Source organism: Bubalus kerabau, chromosome X (genome assembly GCF_029407905.1).
Source record: "Bubalus kerabau isolate K-KA32 ecotype Philippines breed swamp buffalo chromosome X, PCC_UOA_SB_1v2, whole genome shotgun sequence".
In the NCBI taxonomy this organism is placed as follows: Eukaryota; Metazoa; Chordata; class Mammalia; order Artiodactyla; family Bovidae; genus Bubalus; species Bubalus kerabau.
In genome coordinates, this window is record NC_073647.1 from 100,736,320 (window position 1) to 100,755,087 (window position 18,768).

At 43.5% G+C, this 18,768-nt stretch overlaps 1 pseudogene; it reads right to left on the reverse strand.

The window, feature by feature from the left end:
* Positions 1-275: 275 nt before the first annotated feature.
* Positions 276-11,698, reverse strand: LOC129639670 (endogenous retrovirus group PABLB member 1 Env polyprotein-like; annotated as a pseudogene).
* Between the last annotated feature and the right edge of the window lie 7,070 nt (positions 11,699-18,768).

Genomic DNA, 18,768 nt, shown 5'->3' on the forward strand with positions numbered 1-18,768 from the left:
GCCACAGTACAGGTTTCTGGGATTCCACTGGATTCCACTTGCAGCAGTTTTCAGCAGTGACAGTGCATGTTCTCCCCCTAGTGCCAGAATGATTCCAGTTGATGATGGGAGACAGCCTTTTGTCTGGGAGTTTCCGTATTTATCAAGCAAGTATGCCAATACTTTTAATGGTATCAGTGAGTGGCTCAGGTGAATTCATAGATGATGGCATGGAATACTCAGGCATTACATGCAGGAACTGTGTAATTGTGTGGTCTACAGGGTACCCCTCAGGTGATAGCTGCAGCATAAAATCCATCCCGAGCAGTGAAGAGCCCTTCAAAACTGGTGTTTTTTTCTATCAGCCTCTTCACACAATTTCTTTTCATCATCAGTGGCAATGGATGTTTTTCAGAAGGGTCTACCTGCCCCTAACCTAAGCTGTTCTTCTGGTTTAGAGGATAGCTTACGGTGAATGGTGGCAGATTCGTGATCTCCAAAGAAGATTTAGCTTCGGGACCAGGGACCAGGCTTGATCACTCAAGAGCTTTTGTGGAGCAGAGTTTTATTAAAGTATGAAAAGGGACAGAGAAAGCTTCTGATATAGACATCAGAAGGGGGACAGAGAATGCCCCCTCACTAGTCTTAGCAAGGGAGCTTTATACTTTTTAAACTGGTTATTACAGTAAATCAAAAGAATGTCTCAAGGTTGTAAAGGTCTTCCTAGATCAACTCCCATAATTTACATTTTAAGATGACAGGATTAGAACTAACAGTAGAAAGATCTTACCAGACCCACTCCCATAATGTACATTGTAAGATAACAGGATTAGTCAGAAGGTCCTCAGGAAGGAGAAACATATCCTCAAGCAGGATACATTGTTGTTATGTAATCCTTAGTACAGAGTTTAAGCTGAGTTGTTTTGTTGTACAATCATCAGCTCTAGGCTAAGGAAAAAAAAAAATGTTTTATGAATAAAACAAACAAACACGTTTGTCCTTTTCTCCTCCTTGAGAACTCCAGACCCCTACCTCCTCTTTGAGAACACCAGATGCTCTCTCCTCTTTGGGGATCCCGGACTTTTACCAACCTACCTAGAAATTGACTCTCTCATTCCCCGCTTTTCTTTTAGGAGAATGATGTAGCCAAGGGAAAGGGGCGTCGTTTTTTGTTCCATAACTACTTTCTGCTGTTGAGGGGCGTCATCCCTAAATTGTTGAGGCAACATATTCTCCTAGCCCTCATTTTGAGGGTCTCTGATCTAGGGGCCCCAAGTAATAGTTGAAGGAGGCTGTGGCACTCCTAGGAGCCTGGACAGCCATTTGTAAATTAAAAGCTTTCAGACGGTTAGAAACAAATCCAGTTACACAGTTGCAGATGCAGGGAGCAAACAGTAAAAACAGAACAATTAGAATTACTACAATTAAGATAGTTTTCTACCATGGGGAGCTAGTTAACCTTTCCCAAAGTGAGGTGTCTGAAGCTTTGAGAGAATCCATAGCCTGAATCATCTTGTTCATGTGTTTAGTATGTGAGTAGCATTAGTACTCATATCTGGTATATGTGTGCAACTTTGGGTATGAATACTGGCACAAGTTCCTTCTTGTGCAGCTGTTAGAATATCTAAGGCCAATCTGTTTTGTAAAACCGCCTTTCTAATTTGTATTTGTTTAGCATTAAGGGCTGAACTAGCTTTTTGAGAATCTTGTAAAGCCTGTTGAGTTAACTTAGTCAGAGCATCAACTCGTAGCATAACATCTGTGTCCCCAGAGAGGGGATGGATATTGCAGCCAGATAATCATACCAGTGAAATACAGACCTTGCCCAGCGAGTTTTAAGCTGTGGCAGATCAGCAGGATTCTCTGGAAGCTCTGAAAATATGAAGCCACGAGTAAAAGCTAGACCTAGGGTGCACCTCCCTATCCAGCCAGGGGGAAGCCATGCCCATAGATAAGAGCCACATATCCAATAGGTCCTGTTTGGAGCAAACCAGCGTGACTGAGGGATCCAGTCCCAATGAGTTCCTGGCCAGGCAAAAAGAGGGCCTGAACTGGAATTGGAAAACACAGGAATGATTACATTGCATATTTCTTGAGGCAAAACCCCCAATTGTTTCCGATCGTTTTAATTAAGTTGTCAGCTAACCTCTGGGGATGGCTCTATTTGTTCCCAGCGTTTGGGAGCATTAGGTAGTAGGCGTCCCTTTTCAGGAGTTAGCCATATGACCTCATCCCATATTTGATAAACATTAGGTAGGAAACCATGAGATCTAGAGCCATTTACTTTCTTAATGTTCAGCAAAATAGACATTAAATCAAGATGCTGTACGATCAAAGTTGAAAGTCACATTATAGCCATAGTTAAGGTACAGAGTGTTACACCAGTCCATTTTAGGATTGCTAGATGTCATCAGATTAAAGAGAGGCATCACATGTGATTGTTGTTGGTGAAGATATTTTCACAGAGTTGAAGAAAGTCTTTTCCTTGAAATGGAAAAACCCACCATGGGAACCCTTCAACTGATGAAGAGGGGAGCACTCCGCAGACCCAGCAATTAGACCGATTGTGGAATGCAGCATAAGAATGAGCCCAGGACAGAAAGGCGTTGTCTTGAGGGTCAAATGGCAGACTCGGGACGTTTGGAGTCAGCAGAAGCAGGCCCATGTCGATTGTCAGGCCCATCTGAAAAGTAAGAGGTAAAAGCATAGAGGATAAAGACGTCAAATGACATTGTTTAGTTTTGGTCAGGGTGCCACTTCTTAACTTGAGTGTGGTGCACCCAGGAATCAATTGCAGGCACCTTGACAGCTGTGGGAGAAGAAAGAATAACCTGGCAAGGGCCTTCCCAGAGGGGCTCGAGAGATTGATCTCCAGATCCCAATGTCTTTTTCAAGACCTCGGTGCCTGGTTCAGAGGCTTGTTTGACTCCGGCTGGGTCAGGAGTCACCTCCCAGAGTTTCCGTAATGTCTGTTGAAAGGCTGAAAGCTGCGTCACATAGTTAATTCTAAGGCTGATTCTAATTCTAAGGGTCTATAACAATGTCTGTGCATAAGAAGGGTCTTCCGTAGATACATTCAAAGGGGGACGGTCCTTCCTTTTTAGGGGCAGTCTGAGCCCTCATTAAAGCTATGGGTAGAACTTTAAGCCAATCGTCCTGTGTCTCTTGAGTTAATTTACGTAGATGTCTCTTAATAATGTCATTAGCCTTTTCAACTTTTTCTGAAGATTAGGGTCTCCAGGAACAGTGTAAGTGATACTCGATTCCTAGAGCTTTCGACACCCCTTGAGTTACAGCAGCTTTAAAGGTGGAGCGTTGTTGCTCTGAACTTTAGAGTTTAAGATCCCACTTACATCATGACAAGTCAGTACAGTAAGATTTCGCCCATTCCTTAACCTCGGGCTTTAATGGATACTGCTTTTGATGTGGAAATAGGTCAGGGTCTTTGAGCTTGATAAGGACAAGAACAGTATTTTGTGCTCGATCCACAGTTCCTCCGTCAGCCCACACTTTAGGATTTACATTTTGTTCAATCAATGGGAGAGAAAGAGCAGACTCCATATTCATGACTACAGAGGCCTGGACCTTCCTCAGTCTGTCCCTCCCGAGAAGGGGTGAGGGGGACTCTGGCATGATCAGAAACTCGTGGGAAAACAGCACAGAGTCCCGGTTGCAGCTTAAAGGATGACTGAATATTTCAGTCATAGCCTTTGGCTCATCCTGACAGTCCCATTACAGTAGTGGATCAGGAGGAAAGCAGACCAGGGGCTTCAGTGAGCACAGAGAAAGTTGCCCCAGTGTCCAAAAGAAAATCGACTGATTGGCCCCCCACAGTTATTAATACCCGGTGTTCCTCGGGTGTCATTAGGACAGGAGCTTGTGTGGGGATCCCTGGGCACCTTCAGTCCTGATTGTCCTGAGAGTCTGACCCCTGGGACCTGTGCCTCTGGGGGCAGTCTCTCCTCCAGGGTGGTCCTTTACAGACCAGACAGGGAGCCAGGGGCGGCTTAGACACCTGAGAGCAACTTCGCTTGAGATGCCCCTCCTTTCCACAGTAATAGCAAGCCCATCCCTTTTCACCTGGCTTCCTCTGGACATTTTTCTCTTCAGGCTGATTCATAGCAGTTTTCATAGCCATCACTAGAGCCTGAGCCTTTTCTTTGGTTCTCTTCTGTTGTCCTTCCCCCTTCTCATATTCTCTACTGCAATATACCGTCTGAGCCAGCTGTAACAGTGTTTTAAAGACTGATTTGGCCCAAACGCCTGTGTTTGTGACTTACAGCAGATATCTGGAGCCGACTGGGTGACTGAGTGAGAAATCTATCTTTTAAGACCATTTCTCCTCTGCACATTTGGGATCAATGTCAGTAAACTTGTGGAGAGCCTCCCGTAGCCTATCTAGGAATTTACCAGGAGTTTCCTTCTCTACCTGTTCTATGTCAGCCAACTTAGCATAATTTAGTGGCTTCGTTCGAGCTCTCTTAAGCCCCTCAATAAAGCAATTGTCAAAGAGGGTCTGCTCCTGTCTCCCTTCCTCTTTGTGATAATCCCAGTCTGGCTCTGCTATGGGAACTGCTTGGCTCCCTGTAGGGAGGAGGGCTAGTTCGTGTTCCCTCTTTCCCCTTGTCTCACGTTCAAGCCATTCATCTCCAAAAATAGTAACTTCCCCCAAAACTCAAGCTCTCGAGTCACGAGTCAGCATCTGTCCCAAGACATACATTACATCTCTCCAAGTAAGCTCATAAAGTAAAGTGAGTCCTGTAAAGGCTTCTATGTACTTTTCTGGATCCTCTAGTCTCCCAGATCTCTCTTTATCCGTTGTACCTCTGGGTAAGAAAAGGGCTTATGGATTTTTATGGATTGGTTATTTTTCCCAGTGGGGGCCTCCTGCAGAGGCAGTAAGTTGTGTGGCTGTTCCTCAGCCCCTCTAGCTACGCCTCACATACGTTCCGAGGGATAGATTAGAGAAACCTGCTTTTTCTCATCCTCATCCTCTTTCTCGTATTTTACCTTAGTTTTGGTTATCTGCACCTTCTCTACTTTGACTGTCTGAGTTCCCATTGAAACCAGAGCAGTCTGAGGCTGCATTGGAACTGGGGTTGTTTGAACTTCTATCGAGACTGAGGCAACCCTTCCTGGAGGGGTGCCTTGACCCTCAGCTTGCTCAGTTGTGAGCCCCAGATACAGAAGCAGAGGCAGAGTAAGAGGATAGGAGGGAGCTGAAGGCTTTACACCCAAATCTGTACCCTTAGGACTTAAGTCTGGTATATCTCACAGAGAGAAAAAGGGGAACACATATGGCACTTCTACCCATTTCCCTTGTTTTCTACAGAACCGGTCTAGTTGTAAAACAATATCGTAGTTAAGAGACCCTTCAACTGGCCACCCTTGTCTGCCACCCTCCAATGGATATTGTGGCCATGCAGATTTGCAAAGGAAAGTCAGGTGTGTCTTCTTTATGCTCTGGGGGTCAAACTTACCCCAGGTTTTCAGGACACAATCCAAGGGTATGGGTCTGGAACTTTGAGAGTGGAGGAGGAAATGGCAACCTACTCCAGTATTCTTCCCTGGAGAATCCCAGGGACAGAGGAGCCTGGTGGGCTGCCATCTGTGGGGTCACACAGAGTCAGACACCACTGAAGCGACTTAGCAGCAGCAGCAGCATCGGTAAGAGAGAAAAAAGCAGCAACCAGCGCCTTTGCTTCTTTCCATCGGAGGTGTCCCTCCCTGCTCTAGATGGGGGTGGAGACAGACTTTCCACCGAAGCTTTTCCTTCCCTAGACGGACTTAGTCTGTCACTTGCTGACTCAGGCGCCTTCCCTTCAGCCTGCTCATTCTACCATCGAGGCAAGGGGGAGATGCACCAGGGGTAGACCTGATGGCATCCCAAATTGATTTCTAGTTCCATACCACCACGACCTTTGTTTGATTCGTGCTTTTCCTCTGATGCCACCTGGGGTGTAACAGAGTAGTTTCCTGGAATGTTTCCCAAGCTGGGACTGCTAGGGGAAGCATCCGTCTTATGAGTGCCTGTGCACATTCCTGAGTACAGTCCTGACCACAGTAGAAGCGGTGAGTTATAAAGGGACAAACAACAATCAATACGTCCCTTCTCTGTGTCACCACACCAGTGTATGTGACAGCAAAAGAGGTGGTAGAGGGTCGGCCCATGAGGAAAAAGTGACTTTTGTCCTCAAGCTATTAGGGCCAATCCTTCCAGCTCATTTTCACAGATTCCACAAAAGGAATATCTAAGGAGTTGAGACAGAAGGCACTGGAGAGCTTTCTCTGGTCTGCTAAGAGCTAGCACTACCAAAGGAAGAAGCCCATTGTACTTCCAGTCTGGAATTCCTGACCTATGTTCTTAGAAACCTCATGCTCTCTAGCAGCACTTCCATCCATGTAGTTCGGAGGCACAGGTATGGCAAGGACTCGCTTTTAGGACTCTGGCCCCCTATGGAAGCAGTCAAGAGAGAGACACCGCTGAAGCTAGAGCTTCACCTAGTTCCCAAAGGTGCTGCTGGAGCTAGAGTTCCACCCCGTTCCTGAACGTGCTCCTAGCAAGTCTGGGTTCCCCATGACTACCAAGCTTGGGGTCTAAGTAAAAGTACACAGTAATGGCATGGATCACAAGTCCCTTGAAAGTCTAAGGTCTGACGGATTAGGTTAGTAGTTCTAACTCCCCATGGAATTACGAAATTGTGGAAGAGACCAGGAAAAGGTGACCAAGAAAGGAAAGTTCAGCCCACGTGCTTTGCCCTTTTCTGGCCACTCCCCTCGCAGGGACGTTGGGTGTCTCTTGGCATTGGCAGGTCGGTATAAACTCCCAACAAGGCTCCCTTTTGGGGGGCTGCCTCAGGCATTATGAGGCACCATGAAACTGCAGAGCAGGGCTCAGTGCTCATTTCATACTCATTTCGGTACGTCTCTTTCCTTCTACATTCACACAGACAGGCACGCCATAGAGTTAGTAAAGTAAAGCAGAAAGTGTGTATACTGAGAAAGCAGAGACTAGAGCTCTGAGTGTGTTTACCTTGTCCTGAAGATCCTGGACGAAGCCCCAAGATGTTAGCTTACAGTGAACGGTATCAGATTCATGATCTCCAAAGAAGAAGATTTAGCTTTGGGACCAGGGACCAAGCTTGATCACTCAAGAGCTTTTGTGTAGCAGAGTTTTATCAAAGTATGAAAAGGGACAGAGAAAGCTTCTGACATAGACATCAGAAGGGGGACAGAGAATGCCCCCTCACTAGTCTTAGCAAGGGAGCTCTATACTTTTTTAATTGGTTATTGCAGTAAATCAAACGAATGACTCAAGGTTGTAAAGGTCTTCCTAGACCAACTCCCATAATTTACATTTTAAGATGACAGGATTAGAACTAACAGTAAAAAGATCTTACCAGTCCTACTCCCATAATATACATTGTAAGATAACAATAAGATAGTCAGAAGGTCCTCAAGAAGGAGAAACATGTCCTCAAGTGGGATACATTGTTGTTATGTAATCTTTAGTACAGAGTTTTAGCTGAGTTGTTTTGTTGTATTATCGTCAGCTCTGGGCTGAAAGGAAATAATGTTTTATGTGACTAAGACAAAGGAGTGTCAGCTCAGTTCAGTTCAGTTCAGTCGCTCAGTCGTGTCCGACTCTTTGAGACCCCATGAATCACAGCACGCCAGGTCTCCCTGTCCACCACCAGCACCCGGAGTTCACTCAGACTCATGTCCATCGAGTCAGTGATGCCATCCAGCCATCTCATCCTCTGTCGTCCCCTTCTCCTCCTGCCTCCAATCCCTCCCAGCAGCAGAGTCTTTTCCAATGAGTCAACTCTTCGCATGAGGTGGCCAAAGTACTGGAGTTTCAGCTTTAGCATCATTCCTTCCAAAGTAATCCCAGGGCTGATCTCCTTCACAATGGACTGGTTGGATCTCCTTGCAGTCCAAGCGACTCTCAAGAGTCTTCTCCAACACCACAGTTCAAAAGCATCAATTCTTCGGTGCTCAGCCTTCTTTACAGTCCAACTCTCACATCCATACATGACCACAGGAAAAACAATAGCCTGGACTAGACAGAAATCTGTTGGCAAAGGAATGTCTCTGCTTTTGAATATGCTATCTAGGTTGGTCGTAACTTTCCTTCCAAGGAGCAAGCATGTTTTAATTTCATGGCTGCAGTCACCATCTGCAGTGATTTTGGAGCCCAAAAAGATAAAATCTGACACTGTTTCCAATGTTTACCCATCTATTTCCCATGAAGTGATGGGACCGGATGCCATGATCTTCGTTTTCTGAATGTTGAGCTTTAAGCCAACTTTTTCACTCTCCACTTTCACTTTCATCAAGAGGCTTTTTAGTTCCTCTTCCCTATCTGTCATAAGGGTGGTGTCATCTGCATATCTGAGGTTACTGATATTTCTCCCGGCAGTCTTGATTCCAGCTTGTGTTTCTTCCAGTCCAGCGTTTCTCATGATGTACTCTGCATAGAAGTTAAATAAGCAGGGTGACAATGAACAGCCTTGACGTACTTCTTTTCCTATTTGGAACCAGGCTGTTGTTCCATGTCCAGTTCTAACTGTTGCTTCCTGACCTGCATACAAATTTCTCAAGAGGCAGATCAGGTGGTCTGGTCTTCCCATCTCTCAGAATTTTCCACAGTTTATTGTGATCCACACAGCCAAAGGCTTTGGCATAGTCAATAAAGCAGAAATAGATGTTTTTCTGGAACTCTCTTGCTTTTTCCATGATCCAGCGGATGTTCACCACTTGATCTCTGGTTCCTCTGCCTTTTCTAAAACCAGCTTGAACATCAGGAAGTTCATGGTTCACATATTGCTGAAGCCTGGCTTGGAGAATTTTGAGGATTACTTTACTAGCGTATGAGATGAGTGCAATTGTGTGGTAGTCTGAGCATTCTTTCGCATTTCCTTTCTTTGGGATTGGAATGAAAACTGAACTTTTCCAGTCCTGTGGCTACTGCTGCATTTTCCAAATTTGCTGGCATATTGAGTGCAGCACTTTGACAGCATCATCGTTCAGGATTTGGAATAGCTCCACTGGAATTCCATCAGCTCCACTAGCTTTGTTCTTAGTGATGCTTTCTAAGGCCCACTTGACTTCACATTCCAGGATGTCTGGCTCTAGGTCAGTGATCACACCCTCGTGATTATCTGGGTCGTGAAGATCTTTTTTGTACAGTTCTTCTGTGTATACTTGCCACCTCTTCTTAATATCTTCTGCTTCTGTTAGGTCCATACCATTTCTGTCCTTTATCGAGCCCGTCTTTGCATGAGATGTTCTCCTGGTATCTCCAATTTTCTTGAAGAGATCTCTAGTCTTTCCCATTCTGTTGTTTTCCTCTATTTCTTTGCATTGATCGCTGAGGAAGGCTTTCTTATCTCTTTTTGCTATTCCTTGGAACTCTGCATTCAGATGCTTATATCTTTCCTTTTCTCCTTTGCTTTTCACTTCTCTTCTTTTCACAGCTATTTGTAAGGCCTCCCCAGACAGCCATTTTGCTTTTCTGCATTTCTTTTCCATGGGGATGGTGTTGATCCCTGTCTCCTGTACAATGTCAGGAACCTCATTCCATAGTTCATCAGGCACTCTGTCTATCAGATCTAGGCCCTTTAATCTGTTTCTCACTTCCACTGTATAATCATAAGGGATTTGATTTAGGTCATACCTGAATGGTCTAGTGGTTTTCCCTACTTTCTTCAATTTCAGTCTGAATTTGGCAATAAGGAGTTCATGACCTGAGCCACAGTCAGCTCCTGGTCTTGTGTTTGCTGACTGTGTAGAGCTTCTCCATCTTTGGCTGCAAAGAATATAATCAGTGTGATTTCGGTGTGGACCATCTGGTGATGTCCATGTGTAGAGTCTTCTCTTGTGTTGTTGGAAGAGGGTGTTTGTTATGACCAGTGCATTTTCTTGGCAAAACTCTATTAGTCTTTGCCCTGCTTCATTCCGTATTCCAAGGCCAAATTTGCCTGTTACTCCAGGTGTTTCTTGACTTCCTACTTTTGCATTCCAGTCCCCTATAATAAAAAAGACATCTTTTTTGGATGTTAGTTCTAAAAGGTCTTGTAGGTCTTCACAGAACTGTTCAACTTCAGCTTCTTCAGCCTTACTGGTTGGGCCATAGACTTGGATTACTGTGATATTGAATGGTTTGCCTTGGAAACGAACAGAGATCATTCTGTCATTTTTGAGATTGCATCCAAGTACTGCATTTCGGACTCTTTTATTGACCATGATGGCTGCTCCATTTCTTCTGAGGGATTCCTGCCCGCAGTAGTAGATATAATGGTCATCTGAGTTAAATTCACCCATTCCAGTCCATTTGAGTTCGCTGATTCCTAGAATGTCGACATTCACTCTCACCAATCTCTTGTTTGACCACATCCAATTTGCCTTGATTCATGGGCCTGACATTCCAGGTTCCTATGCAGTATTGCTCTTTACAGCATCAGACCTTGCTTCTATCACCAGTCACATCCACAGCTGGGTATTGTTTTTGCTTTGGCTCCTTCCCTTCATTCTTTCTGGAGTTATTTCTCCACTGATCTCCAGTAGCATATTGGGCACCTACTGACCTGTGGAGTTCCTCTTTCAGTATCCTCTCATTTTGCCTTTTCATACTGCTCTTGGGGTTGTCAAGACAAGAATACTGAAATGGTTTGCCTTTCCCTTCTCCAGTGGACCACATTCTGTCAGATCTCTCCACTATGACCCACCCGTCTTGGGTTGTCCCATGGGCATGGCTTAGTTTCTTTGAGTTAGACAAGGCTGTGGTCCTAGTGTGATTAGATTGACTAGTTTTCTGTGAGTATAGTTTCAGTGTGCCTGCCCTCTGATGCCCTCTTGCAACACCTACTGTCTTATTGGGCTTCTCTTACCATGGGCGTGGGTTATCACTTCACGGCTGTTCCAGCAAAGCGCAGCCGCCTTTCCTTACCTTGCACGAGGGTTATCTCCTCACAGTCGCCCTTCCTGACCTTCAACATGGGATAGCTCCTCTAGGCCCTCCTGCGCCCGGGCAGCCACAGCTCCTTGGATGTGGGGTTGGTCCTCCCGGCCGCCACCCCTGGCCTCGGACTTGGGATTGCTTCTCCTGGCCACCGCCCCTGGCCTCGGGTGTGGGGGCGTCAGGTAGCTTCTCCCGGCCACCGCCCCGACCTCAGATGCGGGGTAGCTCCTCTGGGCCAATCCTGTGCCCTCTCGGCATATCCCACTCAATCAAGGGTAGACTCCATTACTGGAGTCACCCTGACCCTTATAGTCAAATTTGCTCATGGCATTCCGTTTGTTCATGATAGTCAGCCTGCTTTGTGAAACTGGTTGAAAGTGAAAGTCACTCAGTCGTGTTGGACTGTTTGCGACCCCATGGACTACAGAGTCCATGGAATTCTCCAGGCCAGAATACTGGACTGGGTAGCCTTTCCCTTCTCCAGGGGATCTTCCCAACCCAGGGATCGAACCCAGGTCTCCTCCACCGCAGGTGGATTCTTTACCAGCTGAGCCACACAAGGGAAGTTCTGCTAAATACATCACTTACCTTGAGGAACACAAAATCGGCTTTCTCTAGTTGTAATACATGATGCTTATTCTCCTGATAGAGGCCGTGCCACAATGAGGTACTATTTGTTATGTAACATCTTATAGAACACCCATATGGCATATGCTAACTTATCTTGTGTGTTCAGGATAATTGCTAGAGACTTTGTGATCTGTTAAACTAAACATCCCAGCACATCTTGTTTTCCAGAAACGGGTGGGGGAGGGGGGAGGGGTTAGAGAGAGAGGGATTATCCAGTAACAGTCAAGCCAATTTCTTTTAAAAACTCACCAGGAAGGGCTTTTCTGGCGGCTCAGATGGTCAAGAATCTGCCTGCAATGCAGGAGACCCGGGTTCAGTCCCTGGGTCGGGAAGATCCCCTGGAGAAGGGAATGGCAACCCACTCCAGTATTCTTGCCTGAAGAATACCATGGACAGAGGAGCCTCGTGGGCTATAGTCCATGGGGTTGCAAAGAGTCAGACATGACTGAGCAACTCTCTCTCTCTCTCTCTCTCTCTCTCACACACACACACACACACGAAGAATAACTGACTCCGTATTCATATAGGCTTTGTGAATTGATATTCTCACATTAGGGAAAATAATAACTAGCAAGGTGGTCCAAAACTTGTCTTTGATTCTAACAAAAGTCATGTGGTGCTCAAAGGTGAACCCAGCTGGATTCATTGCCTGGTTTTTATAATCCAAGCCCTTGACTTCAAGTCCTGTTTCAAGGACTAATAATCATTGTGTTTCATTTGATTACTTGTTTTGCAGTTGGCCAATGCATCCTGTCTGGAGTCTTAAATGCACAGCCCGTGTCACACCAGAGTATTCAATGATGCATTCTACTACAAAAGGAGCAGGAGAGACCAATCCATGTCCTACTACAGACTACATTCTCTAAACAAATTCCTGATCATCAAAATCAGAGCAGTGTTGATAATCTAGATAACATGGATTAATGGCTTGTGGCCAAAAGGGGGTACGAAAAAATATCTCTTGACATCCAGGCTAGGACATGTTATTCTCCCATTAGACACTGAAAAACATCTCAGGGAATGCCAACTTCAGGTGAGATCATGAGACCTTGTCACTCTGAGATCATGATAAAGTGAGACAAAACAAAGGCCACTTCGTGATTTTTTTTCCTAAGCACAGACAAAAGCAAAATCAGTGTACAAATCACCGTATATCCCTCTCCTAGCTAGTATGAGTGACTGCTAGTTTGGGGGTTTTGTTGTCCCCTTTGCTTTGTTTCTTTGTTTGTTTTCAGCAATTGTAGCTTTAACCTCACTCTAATCTATTCTCTCTATACAAAAGGTTTATTAAGATACTGTCATAGGAATACCCTGTCTTCCTGACAGTATCCAATCCAGATCAAAGCTCTGCTTCTTTAAAACCTCACCCAAATCACCTAAAACAAGCCCACCTCTTTATTTCTTTATTTTTTTTTTTTTGAGGTGGTCCCATTATTTAGTCTTTATTGAATTTGTTAACATATTGCTTCTGTTTTTTTTTTTTTTTCTTTAATGTTTTGGTTTTTGCCTCAAGACATATGGGACCTTAGTTTCCCCAACCAGGGAGCAAACCCACACCACCTACTTTGGAAGGCAAAGTCTCATCCACCGGACCAGCAGGGAAGTCCCAAGCCCAAATCTTTTAACATCCCTTTTCTATCACCCACGTACTTGTGTGGCCCACAGTTCCTTCACTGTGTATGTTCTCCTTCACTGCAAAGAATAATTAACTCAAATTGTTCAACTACAAATGTGTTCCTGCTGGTCTTTAGCTGGGAGGCATCGAACTATCACATCACGTTAAACCTGATGGCAAAGCAAAGCAGAAGACTCAAATGTATTTGATTTATGTATTTATGTATTTGTATCTAAATGTATTTACAATAACCCCACATGCTATTATTTCTAATGTAAGTTTCAGTTTACAAAGACATTTATTTTGTATCTTTTCAACCAGCGATTTCAAGGCCTAGAGACTGAGAAGAGGGCTAGTATACTGGTGGAGATAGTAACAATATGAACAGTAAAAGACCAACCATAAAATATATTGAAAATAGATATTCATGATAGTGGAATGGGAGAAAGAAAGCCAAGGTTGAGTTTTGGACAATGAGTTTGAGATGATGGCCTGACCACCAGGTCAGATGTTGTATGGGCCACAGAAGTTTAGATCAAATTCTTCACATTCAAAGCACAGGGTTCCAAAACAAACGGTTCCTTTGGGTGGCTACCAACCTTCCTCAAGCCCTGTCCCCAGCCTCCATAACATCTCAGTAAGCACAGTGAGACAAATAAGACCTTGATGAGACCCTGTAAATCCAAATGTGACCATTCTGTATGTCTGTTTTTCTAACTCCTCCCCATCCCCACAAACATCACCCACCCCCACATAGGTTATCCAGGCGACCTATGTATTCAGAAGTGGAAAGAAATGTAAATTTTACTTGGAGTGACTGATTATAGAACAGCACTATCTAACAGAATTCTCTGCGCTGATAGAGATGTTCCATATCTGCACTGTGCACAGTATAGTAGCCACGGGTTTACATGTAGCCATTGAGCACTTCAAATGCTGCGAGTGAGACTGAATTTTCAATTTTATTTAATTTGAATCAATTTAAGTAATCACATATGACTAGGGGCTACCATTTTTAAGAATATACCTCTACAGGAAGTCTTCCTCACCTGTGGTGGACCTTACTCAGCCACTTGCCTTCACCCAAAACATGTTCTTCGTGACCGCTTGGATGATTTTAATTCACTTAGAGTCATCACTCATCATAAAATCCCATGTACTGCAAACATGCTAATCAAAACCATCAGCTGCTTGTAGATTCCTATTTTTGCCATCACCATGTACTATTTTTATTTTTTAAAATAATTGACAGACATCACCAATGTAATGCAGTGTGTTTATGTGATGAATAGTTCTCAGAGAATTAAGGATCTTTTGGGTATTCAAATCTTACCTTGAATCTGCCCAGATAGCTTTTGTTCCTTGCACTGCATCTTATTACCCTGCTAGTCTTTAAACCAAGTTTGATAGTTGAATTTTGCTACACTGTGGAGTGAAATTTATCCTTTGGTGTCTGATCTCAGAATCTAATCATAGCAATTGACATGGAAAACGTGTTCACAGACTAAACCAAACTTTGATCTGCACTGTTAGAACAAATCATTCCCGAAGACTGTTCATATATCAATTGGGTATTGTCTAAATAAATGAGGTAAATTTCAATTCTCTTACCTACTAGGAAAAAAAAAATTGCCACCTTTCTTTAGAATGTCATGAATAGACAAATTTTACTTCTGAAACACAAACACTTGAAGAAGTATAAGTTTCCGCTAACATCCTGGTTATTTTCTCCTTACCAGCATCAGTGTCTTTCTATTTATTTACTCAAATGAGGAAGGAATCTACATTTAGATTAAAATTGGTTGCCTGGACTATTAGTTCTATTTGGTTCCTTTGTAGATCGCACCACCTTTGAGATTTCCAAGTGGTGGGGCAGACTGCTGGCTATAGGTCTGGATCCAAAGAAGAGGTCTGTGCATGGGCTATGAATTTGAGAGTCTATGACATATAGATGGTGCCTGGACTCAAGCAAGTAAACCTTAGAACAGGGGGCAGATGACACACCCCTTTCAAGAGATTTATCTTGAATAAAGGGAAGGGCATCAAGGCCCAGGTAGCTGAGTGGACAAGGAAAGGGTGGAACCTCATGTGGGCTCATAAAATATAAATGTGTGTGTGTGTGTGTGTGTGTGTGTGTGAATGTCTTAGGAGTCATGTTACTAGCTGAACACGTGATGACATAAAAACCTTGGATCCTGCTTCAATCCACTTACTTCAGTGTGTGTGTGTGTGTGTGTGTGTGTGTGTGTTTGCTGACCCCAATTCAAAAGTTTAAGTTTAATGGCATGATTAAACTTATGTGATGTGCTTATATAAAATAGGTGAATTTTGCTATTTTAACTCTCACCAGGCAGTTTCATGTCCAAATTCTGTGGCTGAGACTTGGCAAGTACCTTCCTGTAGACCTTGTGGCTGGACACTCCCTCTTCTTTTTATTTTCCTCTTAAAAAGATGGTTTTCTTTTTCCAGCACATGATTTATCTTTCATCAAAATTTCAGTGTCATCTTTGTGCTGTTTATATATAGACCCTTTCCACAGTAGCATAATTTACACTGGTCTGCTGTCTGTGTCCATCCCACTTACCTCCCTGGGGCACTGCTTTCTCCTTCATAAGTCATTGTTTATTTAAGTCTCTTGTGTCTTTGAACACGAATGCTAACCTTTGTCTTCTTACAGCATCTATCTCTAGGACACCACCGGAAGGGAAGATGACAGAAGAGGGTTTGTCGACCGAATTGTAATAACATTTCATTCCTGTCTCCTTAAGACAGGCAGAAGCAGAGATGGACTATCAAAAGATGCAACAGAACCAGATGCAGAAACAGCCAGAGACAGGACAGCCTGACAGAAAAACAGAGATAGCTGGTCAGGCAGGCTGAGAAAGCCCAACAGAGGGACAGACTCAGATATTATACCTCCTCCCCCAAAAGAGACAGGTAGAAAGGCATACACAGAAAGGGGCAGACAGAGACAGGTAGAAATAGATGGAGACAGAGACAGGGAGGCAGAGGAAGCCGGGCACAGACAGGGACAAACAGACACACATTCAAACTAAGGCAAAGAATGATGGTTGCAGACAGAGACAGGGAGACAGGCAGAGGCTGATTGACACAGATAGAAAGACAGAGACAGACAGACTGAGAGACAGAGAAAGACAGACACACACTGAAAGAGAGCCAACAGACATAGAGATAGTGATGGGGAGAGAGAGAGTCAGAGAGAAACAAGGTTGGGGGTGGGGAGAAAGACAGAGACAGGTCGGGACAGAAAGGGAAAGACAAAGACAGACGGATGGAGAAAGAGACACAGAAAGATGCAGATACAGACGGATACAGAAGCACTGGAGAAATACAGAGACAGAGACAGAAACATAGAGACCCAGACAAAAAAGGGATTGTCAGAAACAGAGAGAAACAGAAAGATACGGACAGTAAGACAGAGACAGACAGTGACGAAGATAGGCAGTCTGAGACAGAGACTGAGGTAGACAAAGACAGAGGTAGATAGTAATTAGACAGGGATGCAGACAGACATAATGGAGACAGAGATAGGGGAAGACAGAGAGAGCGGCAGACATACAGAGAGGGAAAGACAGAGACAGGGATAAATCCTCATCATTGTCAAGGACCACGTGGTATCCCATAGGGGTACATCTCCTTTAGTGTGGCGTTTAGTTTGCTGTTATTTAGCTTGATGGTTTCCTGTAGCGTTACCATGACTATACATTTTGCCCTGCCTCCCCATCTCCCCATGCCTTTACGAAGAGGCTAACAAAATGAGTATCAACATGGGAAAAGGTTTCTTCCTCATCCTGAGCAGTCAAAAAGAAAAGAAAAAAAAAGTGAAAAAATAGAGACAGGTATTGGATAAATTGCCCAAACTGGCAAATGGCAACAGTCAGGGTTTGTGAGAGTTTAAATGTTTAAATGAGTGTATTTCAGCTGTCACTGTTTGTACATTATTGAACATCTTTCTATTGTAAGCAGCAACAAGCAATTTAAGGATTTAAAGCTAGTTGGGTAGGAAAACAAAAGCAGACCTTTCAGTCAAGGTACACTTGTAGCTAAGTAGTCTCTGAATTTCCCAACTGAGGATACCTCTGTTTAGATGAAATGGCATCTTGGCATTCAGCTCGAGAAAAAGGAATTTCAAATTGTTTAGAGAGTTTATATAAAGAAAGTGAAATTCTTACCAAAAAAAAAAAATAATAATAATAATTTTTACCTTTCAACTGAATCATGAGTTACTCTTCTCCCCAGTTATTTTGAAACACAAATAAAATGAAGTCTATTGTTTGTAGTTGGTTAGGTAAACGGAATATAAGGGAACACGAGAAAGGGTAGGGGGCTGCAAAATTAAGGGAAAACATCGAAGGATGCAACAGCAGCTTCCTGGTTGAACCATTTCATATAAGTAACTATCATGTAAATATTACTCTAATACTAGTATGTGGGTTTGGGATAACGAAGCCTTTCAAATCTGCTTAAAGAGTAAAAGGAATGAATGAATGGATAAAGTCAGAAGTAATTTGTTCACTGAACGACAATGGGTAAAATCTAATTGGGAAGAGAAACATAAACCACCAGTAAGGAAAATTCTGATTTCAACTAAGTAAAGCATTAAAATCTGGTGACTATTTTTTTTTAATTTAAATTTATTTATTTTAATTGGAGGCTAATTACTTTGCAATATTGTATTGGTTTTGCCATACATCAACATGAATCTGCCAAACACCAATACAGTATACTATTTTTTTTTTGTTCATCTTGTATTAATTTATCACACTCTTTCCAAGCATGTATTTATTATTTATATGGCTTCTTAAATAGAGTTTTCCATTCTTTGACCTCAAAATGACTCAATGGAGGGAATGGGATGGTGACAATTTGTAAGTGAACAGTAATCAGAAACTAACAAATTCAAATCGTGACTAGTGTGCTTCTCCTTTTGTGACAAAAACACTTTTTTTCTTACCCTTTTGATTACCAGTGTGGACATCTCATGATCCCACTTCCAGATGCCAAATAATTCCCATTATAATTCAAAAGCGTTCCTTTCCAGAGGTTACCAGACCTGTTTTTAAGCGGGAAAGAGTCTTTCCAAGTACAATTCCAACGTCAAATGTTTCTGAAGGGCAAAGGCCATCAACGTGCTTAAAGAGTGCATTCTGGTGCATAAATAATTCACGACTGTGTGCCGCAGAAAAAGTCTGTCTAGTACCGAGATGTCCTCATAGAATCAATCTGCTGCCTTCCACTCCACCCCCAATATAGGGTTGTGTAAGATTTGAGACGTCTTTCTAGGGTTAAAATGCTAGGAAAGTCAAAATAAAGCCAAACTAACATCAGATATGATATAAAGTCAACTAACCTAAGAATATTGAGGAACAACCAATAAAGAGAAGATCATCAGTGTAGCCTGGGTGCGTTCACAGAGTGAGAGATCATGGGAACCAAGTACTACACACTCAGTGGCAGGGAATGGGGAAAGGGAAGCAATCCAAAGGAAGCTAGCGGTAGTGGTGGTAATGAGTGGGGCAGAGTGGCTCTAAACACGCGAACTGAAAGAGAAACCAAACTG